The following is a 10,450-nucleotide window of genomic DNA, read 5'->3' as shown; positions in this document are numbered from 1 at the left end:
ATGGAAGGAATTATTTGAGATACAGATAAAATACATACATTAGTGGGAATACTGTAGTTTTAAAATTCAGAATTGAGAAAGGTAAAAAAGACTCCATTTTTGTTGATTCTTTTGTATCATATTTAAAATGTATCATTGTCTGTGCTCACACCTATCTTTTATTTCACGATCCTACATTCTAAACCAAAAATAAAAGGACCCCTACCTTTTTCTTAATGCCCTATTCAATGGCATTTAAAGTGATTTAGTACTTTTAGTTAACAAATCCAAGCAAGTACAGTAAAATGTGTTAGTATGCACATCCCAGCTTGATTTTCAATTTTCCAATAAACGGAAACAAAGCAAAATCTAGGGTTAGGGTTTATCTTAATTTTCTTAAGAGGTTCAAAAAATCATTCCTAGTCAAATAAAATATTATTGAAACATAACTGTAATTCTCCAATACCTATTAATATCATCTAACTTATCAGGGATGAAGGCAGGGATTCTTTTAATAAAATGGAACTACTATGGCCAATTACTGCAGCAATGATCCCAGAAAGACACTTAATTATGTTAACAATGAATATTCACTTTCCCTTGTTTCTACTGCACCTCTTTAAATAAAAAAGAAAAGAAAATCAGCTTTTCTCATTTTGTTCAAAGAAACCATTCCTTTTCTCCTGCTCTGCCATAAAAATTACTGTGATTAACTGCTACAGGTCAGCAGTGTTGAGAGAAAAATACGTGGCCTAAAGCATAAGCCATGAAAGAAAAAAAAGTTTATAAAATTTAATATAAACATTAAACTCCAGATGGTAATATTATTTTAAATTTTGCTAGCTAAATTTTGAATATAAAGTTGATATTTAAGTATCATAGACTATCAATAAAATTTTATGAAGATAAAAAAGAGTGTCACTAAAACCAGGAATTTGATTTCATGAATTGTCAATATAGAAAATTGTAACTGGGGAAATATCAAATATCAATAAGGGTCTTAATAGGGGCATTACTGAGAAAATAATTTTCCCCCTTTTAAATACAGCTTAAGTAGCTCTATTACAATAGAATTGAGTTTTATGGCTTTTTTGAGTGGGGAGAATACCGGGCAATGCTCCAGAGTTACTCCTGGTTCTCCTGGTCGTACTTGAGGGTTCCATATGAGATGCCAGTAATTGAACCTGAGCTGGCCATGTGCAAGACAAGTAAGTACCCTACCCTCTGTAACATCTCTCTGGCTCCAAGTTCTCTGGTTTTTATATACAAAAGTCACTGCACCTTCACCACGACCAAAGTGCCCAAGACTCTCCATCACTGTCCTTACATTATTTCTAGTCTGCTTCTACCTTCCCCCTGTGACCCTCTAATTCCTGATAATTTCAGTTATGCAATCAAAAATCAAGCTTTTATAATCATAGAATATTTAAAAATCTAAATTTTTAAGATTAAAAGGGCTCAAAAACACCATTTGTCAATCGTGTGCTATTAACTTGCAGGTAATATGCTTTAACTTGTAGGATAACTTTTTTTTTTAAGTTTTATTAGTGAGACACCATGAGGTACAGTTGTAGACTTACAAAGTTTTGTGCTTGGGTTTCAAAACAGTAAGACCTGTATGTAGAAAAATTTTAATCATGCACTGCCTTGGATCGAGTTAAAATAAGACCAGAGTCTTTAAAGAAAACAGAGAAATAGAAAGTCATCCATCCTAAGCACTTATCTATCCCAACCGAGTAACAACTTTTATGTTGAGCAACTTTCATAAAGAACAAATAAAACTAGTTACTGAGTTTTTCATCAAACCTATAATAAATAAAAATTGAATGCATATTGTGACAATTTAATTTTCTGTTTTCACTTTTCTTCTCTCTCATTTTTTTGTTTCTCAAGCATAATTCAAGCTGAGTTATAGCTGAGACATCTTAATAAGAGTCATCTACTTGCTAAAAATTCCACTCCAAATAAAACTACGGACTTTGAAAACTTTTCTTTGAATTTTAGTTTCTGTTTGGAATACAACTGTTATATCAGAAATGGGGCTTATTTCCCAAACAAATAAAATAATATGACAATATCTAATGGACAACATCTCGTACATAAAGTAAGTCATTATTTTACTTGCTCCTTAGTATAAATGAATCGCAAACCAAATTCAAATTTTGTAGTGAATGTAAGTACCTATTTATTAAAACCTATAATGTATTTCTTTAATATATTCAAAGGTCACACCCATAAGCCACACCCTGCCAGTGCCACCCCCCAGAATTCACAGCTGCTCCTCCCAGAGGGGAGTATAAAAGGAGGCCCCCATAACCATGCCACCGGACTCCACGCCAGGCTGTTTTCACTTGGGGCACTCTAGAGGGGGCAGATGAAATTCCTTCCTGCCCCAAGGGACCCAGCCTCAGCAGCCGACCTCCACTACCCAATGGTCATCACGCTCCAGGCCACTTTCCACATGCTCAGGATGAGCCTCTCATATGAGTGAACACTCCTGGACCATCATAAGACATTCCTTACCCATTTACCATAATTACCATGTCATATTTGATAGAGAAATAAATCACTGTATCGCTGCCATCCCATTGTTCTTCGATTTGCTGGAGCAGGTGCCAGTAATGTCTCCATTCATCCCTGCCACGTGCTAGTGTAGCCTGATGGCATATTGGGGCCTCTTTCAGAGTCAGGGGAATGATGACCATCATTGTTACTGTTTTGGGCATATTGAGTATGCCACAGGTAGCTTGCCAGGCTCTGTCATGCGGGCTGGATACACTTAAGAGCTTGCCAGGCTCTTCGAGAGTTATGGAGGCTTTTGGGGCAGCCTGTAATCACCTTTACAGGTGGTCCCAATCAAGCATATATGCGGGCAGGATACTTTCTGTAGCCTGCCAGGTTCTCTGAGAGTGAAAACTAGACAATATGAAGCCTTACGGCCACAAATGTGGCCTCATGCTTCCAGGAGCTTGGTTTTATAGTCTCTGGATCTTGTCCATTGGTGGGATTACACAGCAGTTTGTGGGTGTAACTGCCTAGATAGCGGAAGATGGGAAATCTGGGTGGAGGAAGACTAGTCCCAATCCGATCAGGCTTGGAGATCTCAGCTCTGGGTCCCACACACCTGGGTTCCTCTGCTAGTTCCTTCATGCATGAGGCTCGTCTGAGTGTGTGGAAGAGTGGTCTTAGAATGGCTGTGGCTGGGTTCCAGAGGTCTTCAGTTTCTGGGACTCTGCTCAGTGTGGAGAGGGAAACTCAAACTGCCCCCAAGTGGTCCCGGTGAGGACAGCCAGGCGCAGGGGCAGGAGACTCTGCATTGTTCTTCTACCCACATGGCAGATCCTGGTAAACTAGCTATGGCATATTTGATATGCCAAAATAATAATAACAGTAATAACAATGGATCTCATTCCCCTGACCCTGAAAGAGCCTCCAATACATTGGGAAAGACGAGAAAGGACAGGCTGCTAAAATCTCAGGGCTGGGACAAATGGAGACATTACTGGTGCCTGCTCAAGTAAATGGAAGAACAATGGGATGACAATGACACAGCAATACAGTGAAGATATTCAGAGAGAGGTTGGAAAGATAGTGCAGAGGATAATGCATTTGGAACATCGGCACTTGGATTCCATCCTCATCACCAAATATATCTCCCCAAATCCTTAAGGACTGACTGTTAAGTGTAGATCCAAGAGTATTCCCTGAACACTACTGGGTGTGTTACCCACTCACCCCTCTAAAATAAAATGCACACATACTCAATGTAAAACTATTAAAAATCAGTGTATTCAACCCTGTTCCATTGGTCTGCAGTTCTGCCTTTGTTCCAGTACCATGCTGTTTTAATTATTACTGCTTTGTAGTACAGTTTGAAGTTCGGGAGGTTGATTCCTCCCATTTTCTTTTTCCCAAGAATTGCTTTAGCTATTCGTGGGGGCTTATTGTTCCATATAAATTTCAAGAGTGTTTGCTCCATTTCTTTGAAGAATGTCATGGGTATCCTTATAGGGATTGCATTGAATTTATACAATGCTTTTGGTAGTATTGCCATTTTGACAATGTTAAGTCTCCCGACCCATGAGCAGGGGATATCTTTCCATTTCCTCATGTCCTCTTTTATTTCCTGAAGTAGCGTTTTGTAGTTTTCTTTGTACAGGTCCTTTACTTCCTTAGTTAAGCTGATTCCTAGGTACTTGATTTTCTGGGGCACAATTGTGAATGGGATTGTTTTTTTCATGTTGCTTTCTTCTCTCTCACTGTTTGCGTATAGGAAAGCCATGGACTTTTGGGTATTGATTTTATAACCTGCAACTTTACTATACGAGTCTATTGTTTCTAAGAGTTTTTTGGTGGAAGTTATTGGGTTCTCTAAGTAGAGTATCATATCATCTGCGAATAGTGAGAGCTTGATTTCTTCCTTTCCTACCTGAATGCCCTTAATATCTTTTTCCTGCCTAATCACTGACATTTCTCCTCAATCATATGCTCATCTAATCTTTGATAAAGGTGCAAGTAATGTGAAGTGGAGTAAGGAAAGCCTCTTTAATAAATTGTGTTGGCATCACTGGACGGCTACATGCAAAAAAATAGGCTCAGAACTCTGCCTAACACCATGTACAAAAGTAAGATCAAAATGGATTAAAGACCTCAACATCAGACCAGAAACCATAAGGTACATTGAAGACAAAGTTGGCAAAACCCTCCATGACATTGAAGCTAATGGTATCTTCAAAGATGCCACGCCACTGGCCGAGCAAGTGAAAACAGAGATAGATAAATGGGACTATCTTAAACTAAGAAGCTTCTGCACTTCCAAAGAAACAGTGACCAAAATACAAAGACAGTCTACAGAATGGGAAAGGATATTCACCGAATACACATCTGACAAGGGGTTGATATCCAGGATATACAAAATACTGGTTAAACTCCACAAGAAGAAAACATCCAACCCCATCCAAAAATGGGGCAATGAAATGAACAGAAACTTTCTCAAAGAAGAAATCCGAATGGCAAAAAAGCACATGAGAAAATGCTCTACATCATTAATCATCAGGGAGATGCAGATCAAAACCACAATGAGATACCATCTCACACCTCAGAGACTGGCCCACATTCAAAAGAACAAAAGCAACCGATGCTGGCGTGGATGTGGCGAGAAAGGGACACTCCTTCACTGTTGGTGGGAATGTCCACTGGTTCAGCCCTTCTGGAAAACAGTATGGACGATTCTCAAAAAATTAGAAATTGAGCTCCCATTTGACCCAGCAATACCACTCCTGGGAATATATCCCAGAGAGGCAAAAATGTATAGTCGAAGTGACATCTGCACTTGTTTGTTCATTGCAGCCCTCTTTACAATAGCCAGAAACTGGAAGAAACCTGAATGCCCAAGAACAGATGACTGGTTAAAGAAACTTTGGTACATCTACACAATGGAGTACTATGTAGCTCTTAGAAAAGATGAAGTCATGAAATTTACATACAAGTGGTACAATATGGAAAGTATCATGCTAAGCGAAATGAGTCAGAAAGAGAGGGATAGACATAGAAAGATTGCATTCATCTGGGGGATATAAAGTAACAAAGTATGAGATTAATACCCAAGAATAGCTGAGATCAGCACCAGGAGGATTACTCCATAACTTAGAGGCCAGCCGGGTATCCTAGAGGAAAGGGCTATTCAGATAGAGAAGGGAGCACCAAATAAAGGATGTTTGGAGGATCCTCCCAGGAGGGGAGATGCATGTCGAAAGTAGACTATGGACTGAACATGTTTGCCACTCAATGCCTCTTTTGCAGACCACAACACCCAAAAGGAGAGAGAGAACACAGGGGATTGCCCTGCCACAGAGACGGGGGGATGGGGGGATGGGGGTGGGAGGGATATTATCCATGGTGGTGGAAAATGGGCACTGGTGGAGGGATGGGTATCTGATCATTGTATAATTGAAACCAAAGCACAAAAAATTGTAAATCTACAACTTTAAAAAAAATAAAATAAAATAAAGGGAAAAAAAAAAAAAGTTAAAAAAAAAAAAAAAAAAAAAAAAAAAAAAAAAACTATTAAAAATCATAATTATTTTAGAGTATTCTAAAACATACTGTCTTATTAATAGTCACTGAAATAGTTACCAAGGCATGAGTCATCCATCTCAGAGCATCCACAATGGGGTTGTGAAATAAAAGATTAAATTCTTATCTTCATATCTAATTGAATAAAGATCTGCTGTTTTAAATTTAATTTTACTCATGATTTTTCCTGCTAAGGGCATACATTTTCATCTTTCATATTTTTGGGTTACCTGTTTTCTCTGCATATTACTTTACTGCTCTAGAAGTTAACTGTCAAACAAACACTGTCCTCCCATTGTTCATCAATTTGCTCAAGCGGGCCCAGTAAGGTCTCCATTTTGAGACTTGTGTTACTGTGTTTGGCATATTGAATACATCACGGGTAGCTTGCCAGGCTTTGCTGTGTGGGCAAGATACTCTCGGTAGCTTGCCGGGCTCTCCAAGAGGGGTGGAGGAATCGAACCCGGCTAGGCCGGGCTGGCTGTGCTCAAGGCAAATGCCCTACCCTTGTGCTATCACTTCGGCAGCACATATACTAAAATTGGAACAATACAGAGAAGATTAGCATGGCCCCTGCACTCTAGTAGTAAATTTTTTAAATTTTTATTTAATTTGTAGGACCATTTCTGGTAGAACTTGGACAGGCAGGTAATGCCAAAGGTGAATGGCCTCATACATGCTAAAATTATGCTTGACCTCTCTGATCAATCTCTCTGGCACTACAGCATTAGCATTTTATCTTATTGATGGAAGAAACTTTTATATTAAAGATTTCAATCTGTTTTCTTATTTGTTCCTAATCTTATAAGTCGGTGATTTAATTTTGCCTATATTTTAATATGTTTATTCTTGTTTACTTCTTTTGATTATTTTTGCTACTTTTATGCTTTAATAAACTTTATTCTCCTGAGATCAGTTAAGTATTCATCATTATTTTCTTTTAATTCTGTAATATTTTGGTTGTGCACATTTAACTATTGAGTCAATAAAATACATACTTAGCAATAAAAGTGAAGTAATAGAAGTGGATAAGTTTTTAAAAATGGGTTTAATTTTTGTTGCTTGCAAGTGATAATCAAGATATTATCATTTGTATATCTCATATAGCTATCAAATCATTGTCATATGTAATAATTCCTCACAATCATCTTTCCCTTCCTGAAGAAGTTACCTAATTTTAAAACGCCTTAGTGATAGCACAGTGGGTAGGGCCTTGCACATGGCCGACTGGGGTTCAATTCCTCTGTCCCTCTCGGAGAGCCTGGCAAGCTACCGAGAGTATTCTGCCTGCACTGTAGAGCCTAGTGAGCTCCTTGTGGTGTATTCGATATGCCAAAACCAGTAATAACAAGTCTCACAATGGAGATATTACTGGTGCCCCCTCGAGCAAATTGATGAACAATAGGAGGACAGTGCTACAATGAGTGCTACAGTGCTTTTGAATCCATGAACATTCCTTTTTGGCTCATAGTGTCTCTCTAGCACTGTTTGCAAGCCTGGTAATGCTTAGCCTAACAGTGGTAGGCCTGCCAGTACTAAAAGCCACCATGGTACTTGGTACCTCATGGTACTTTGCGGGGGGGGGGGGGGGGGGGCATGTGATGACAGGGATTAAACTCATAACCTGGTGCTGTAAGGCATATGCTACAACCCTTTGTAGTGTCTACTCCCCATGACGTATTCAATATGCCAAACACAGTAACAACAAGTCTCACGATGGAGGTGTTACTGGGCCCACTCCAGCAAATCGATGAACAATGGGAGGACCGTGACCATGACTGTGGCCCTCTATGACATAAACAAAAATTCTTAAAACTGTCACGTTTCTCCACATTTTGAATGACTTGATGGCCACAAATCTTTTAGAACAGTATGCATAAGAGAAATACATTATGGATTCAGAATTTGTTCCCTTGTTTGGGAAGGTGAACTCACAACTGTCATGAATAGGTGGGCGCAGATGGAATGTTCTTGATTACTTTTTAAAATCTTTCTGGGTCATTCTACATGATTTCATGCTAAATAACAGACACTTTCAGTCCATTTCACACTGATAAAGGTTTCCTGATAAACAGACATTTTCCCCTTCAATTTCCTGAAAATAACTTCTTATTTTCTGAGTACCTTGATTTGTTTAGGTAAGCTCATATGTATCTGAACATAATGGGTGGTAATGATTATGAAATTAAAGGCAAGCTTTCCTGGTGGAAAATTGATTGATAAAGAAAAGCTACTGGTAATTTAAAACCTAAGTTAACACATGGAAACAAAAAAAATGGAAAAAATATTCAGGATCTGCCTTGGGAGAGAAAGATGATGGGTGTATTTTATGGGCTCTGAGTCAATATTATAAGTGAGATCATTAGTGGAACAGACACTGAGGCCAGTGAGAACCGGATAGATCCTGGCTCTGTGACTTAATAGCTATGCAAGTGCTTGAAACAGTATCTGCACATATCGAGAACACAGTGGGTATTAAGTACCGATCATAGTAAGAATTTCTACTACTGTATCAGTATTTCAATATTTTCCTACCTTATAGGTACTGTATATGCTTCTATCATGGCTCACTTTCCACATTTTAACCTACTCATCTCTAGCAAAAGAAAATTGTTTCTCTTACGATTTTTTGTTTGTATTTCTTGCCCTGCTATTTATTTCTTCCTTGATTCACTCACACATTCAGTCATTAACTCATTTTTTTCTTCACATATTTACAGAGGTTTTACTCTGCTTAACTCAGGGTTTGCAAAAAAGTCTTTTCTTCTTAAAGCATATAGTAATTAATCAGTTAGAAAGATTAAAGATAGTACACTTTGGGGATACACAGAGGATCTTTATGAAACGTGCCTATTGCAGTCTTGATTGTCACAGAAGGCTTCCTGATGGAAATGACTGTGAGAGAGAATTACTTGAAGATGAACAGGAGTTCTATAAAATAGGAGTTGTAAAGAGTTTATGGTAATAATAATACTGTTGAAATATTGGATAACATGTTCAATGACATTGTCTTGTTTAGGATATTCCAGAGAAGCAGCATCAATAGAAAATATGCAAATAAAAATACATATATCAATATAATAGGAAATTATATGCCTGTACATTAACACATATATTTGAATCCAAATTCTGCAGGCAAGCTGGCTGAAACTTGGAAACTTAGGCAGGGTTTTTATGTTGCTATCTAAAGGAAAATTTCATCTTCATTAAACAACCTGTCTTAACTCTTAAAAGGCTTTCAACTGATTGAATAACCCACATTAAGAAGTGTCATTTACATTACATAAGGTCAACTGATTATAAATATTAATGCATTTATAAATATTTTCATGGCATGTCTAGACTAGTATTTGACCAAACAGCCTGGCATTCTATTCTAGTCAAGTTCACTCACAAAATTCATTATCACAGACATCAAAATCATAAGAGTCTCTGCTTCTGAAAGAGTCTGAAGGGTATCTAGGAAACAAAGACCAAAACCATCAATGACTACACAAAGCTTTCCAAGACAGTTGAAAATTTACTCTCAGTCTTAGGTTTTAATATTCATCCTGATGCAATGGAACGTGGCTGCATAGTTTTGAGAAAGAGAGCTATATTTTGGTGGGTAGATTTTGTGTCCTCTATCTCCATTTCATTATTCACATCCATTATACTCTATACTCATTTTTTGTCTTAAAAGACACAATATGAGGGGGCTGGAGTGATAGAACAGCGGGTAGGGCGTTTGCCTTGCATGCGCCATCCCACGTTCGATTCCAAGCATCCCATATGGTCCCCTGAGCACTGCCAGGGATAATTCCTGAGTGCAGAGCCAGGAGTGAACCCTGTGCATCGCCGGGTGTGACCCAAAAAGCAAAAAAAAAAGGACACAATATGAGGGTATTCATATCCAGCAACATTGTACAAGACTTTAATAATACTAAAATAATACTAAATAACACTAAAATAAATTATTTTCAGATGATTTCGTTATCAAGATTATTTTTAACCCTGAAACCAAGAAAATGATAAATAAACAAAGCAAACAAGCAATTTCCCACCCCCCCCCCCGGATTTGTTCCACTGAGTGGAGCTGTCAGCACAAATATTTATAGTTCTAGGATGATTGTGGTACACTTTAAAAAAATTCTATAGGACCCAAATACGCTCATAGTGATAAGCTCACTTCTTCCTCTATTTTCCTAATCACTAGCATACTTTTTGCATTTTCAGAAAATATGTTTGATTGAAAGAAGAAATCAAGGAAGAAAAACTGAAAATAGAGAGGAAAAATGAAGAGATTACTGTGAAACCATGAGCTCTCATAATTTACCTCTCTCTGTAACAAAATTTTTGCTTAGGCTTGAGCACTGACATTTTGAAACCTTTTTTTGTTTGTTTGTTTTAATTTACT

General features: G+C 37.9%; 1 pseudogene; it reads left to right on the top strand.

Moving 5' to 3' along the window:
- Nucleotides 1-6,563: 6,563 nt before the first annotated feature.
- LOC130044540 (uncharacterized) lies at nucleotides 6,564-6,659 on the top strand (annotated as a pseudogene).
- The last annotated feature ends 3,791 nt before the right edge of the window (nucleotides 6,660-10,450 follow it).

This window comes from Sorex fumeus, unplaced genomic scaffold (genome assembly GCF_029834395.1).
Source record: "Sorex fumeus unplaced genomic scaffold, SorFum_2.1 ptg000122l, whole genome shotgun sequence".
Taxonomy (NCBI): Eukaryota; Metazoa; Chordata; class Mammalia; order Eulipotyphla; family Soricidae; genus Sorex; species Sorex fumeus.
The sequence above is the reverse complement of the archived record's forward strand: the minus strand, read 5'-3'. Positions and strand labels throughout refer to the sequence as shown.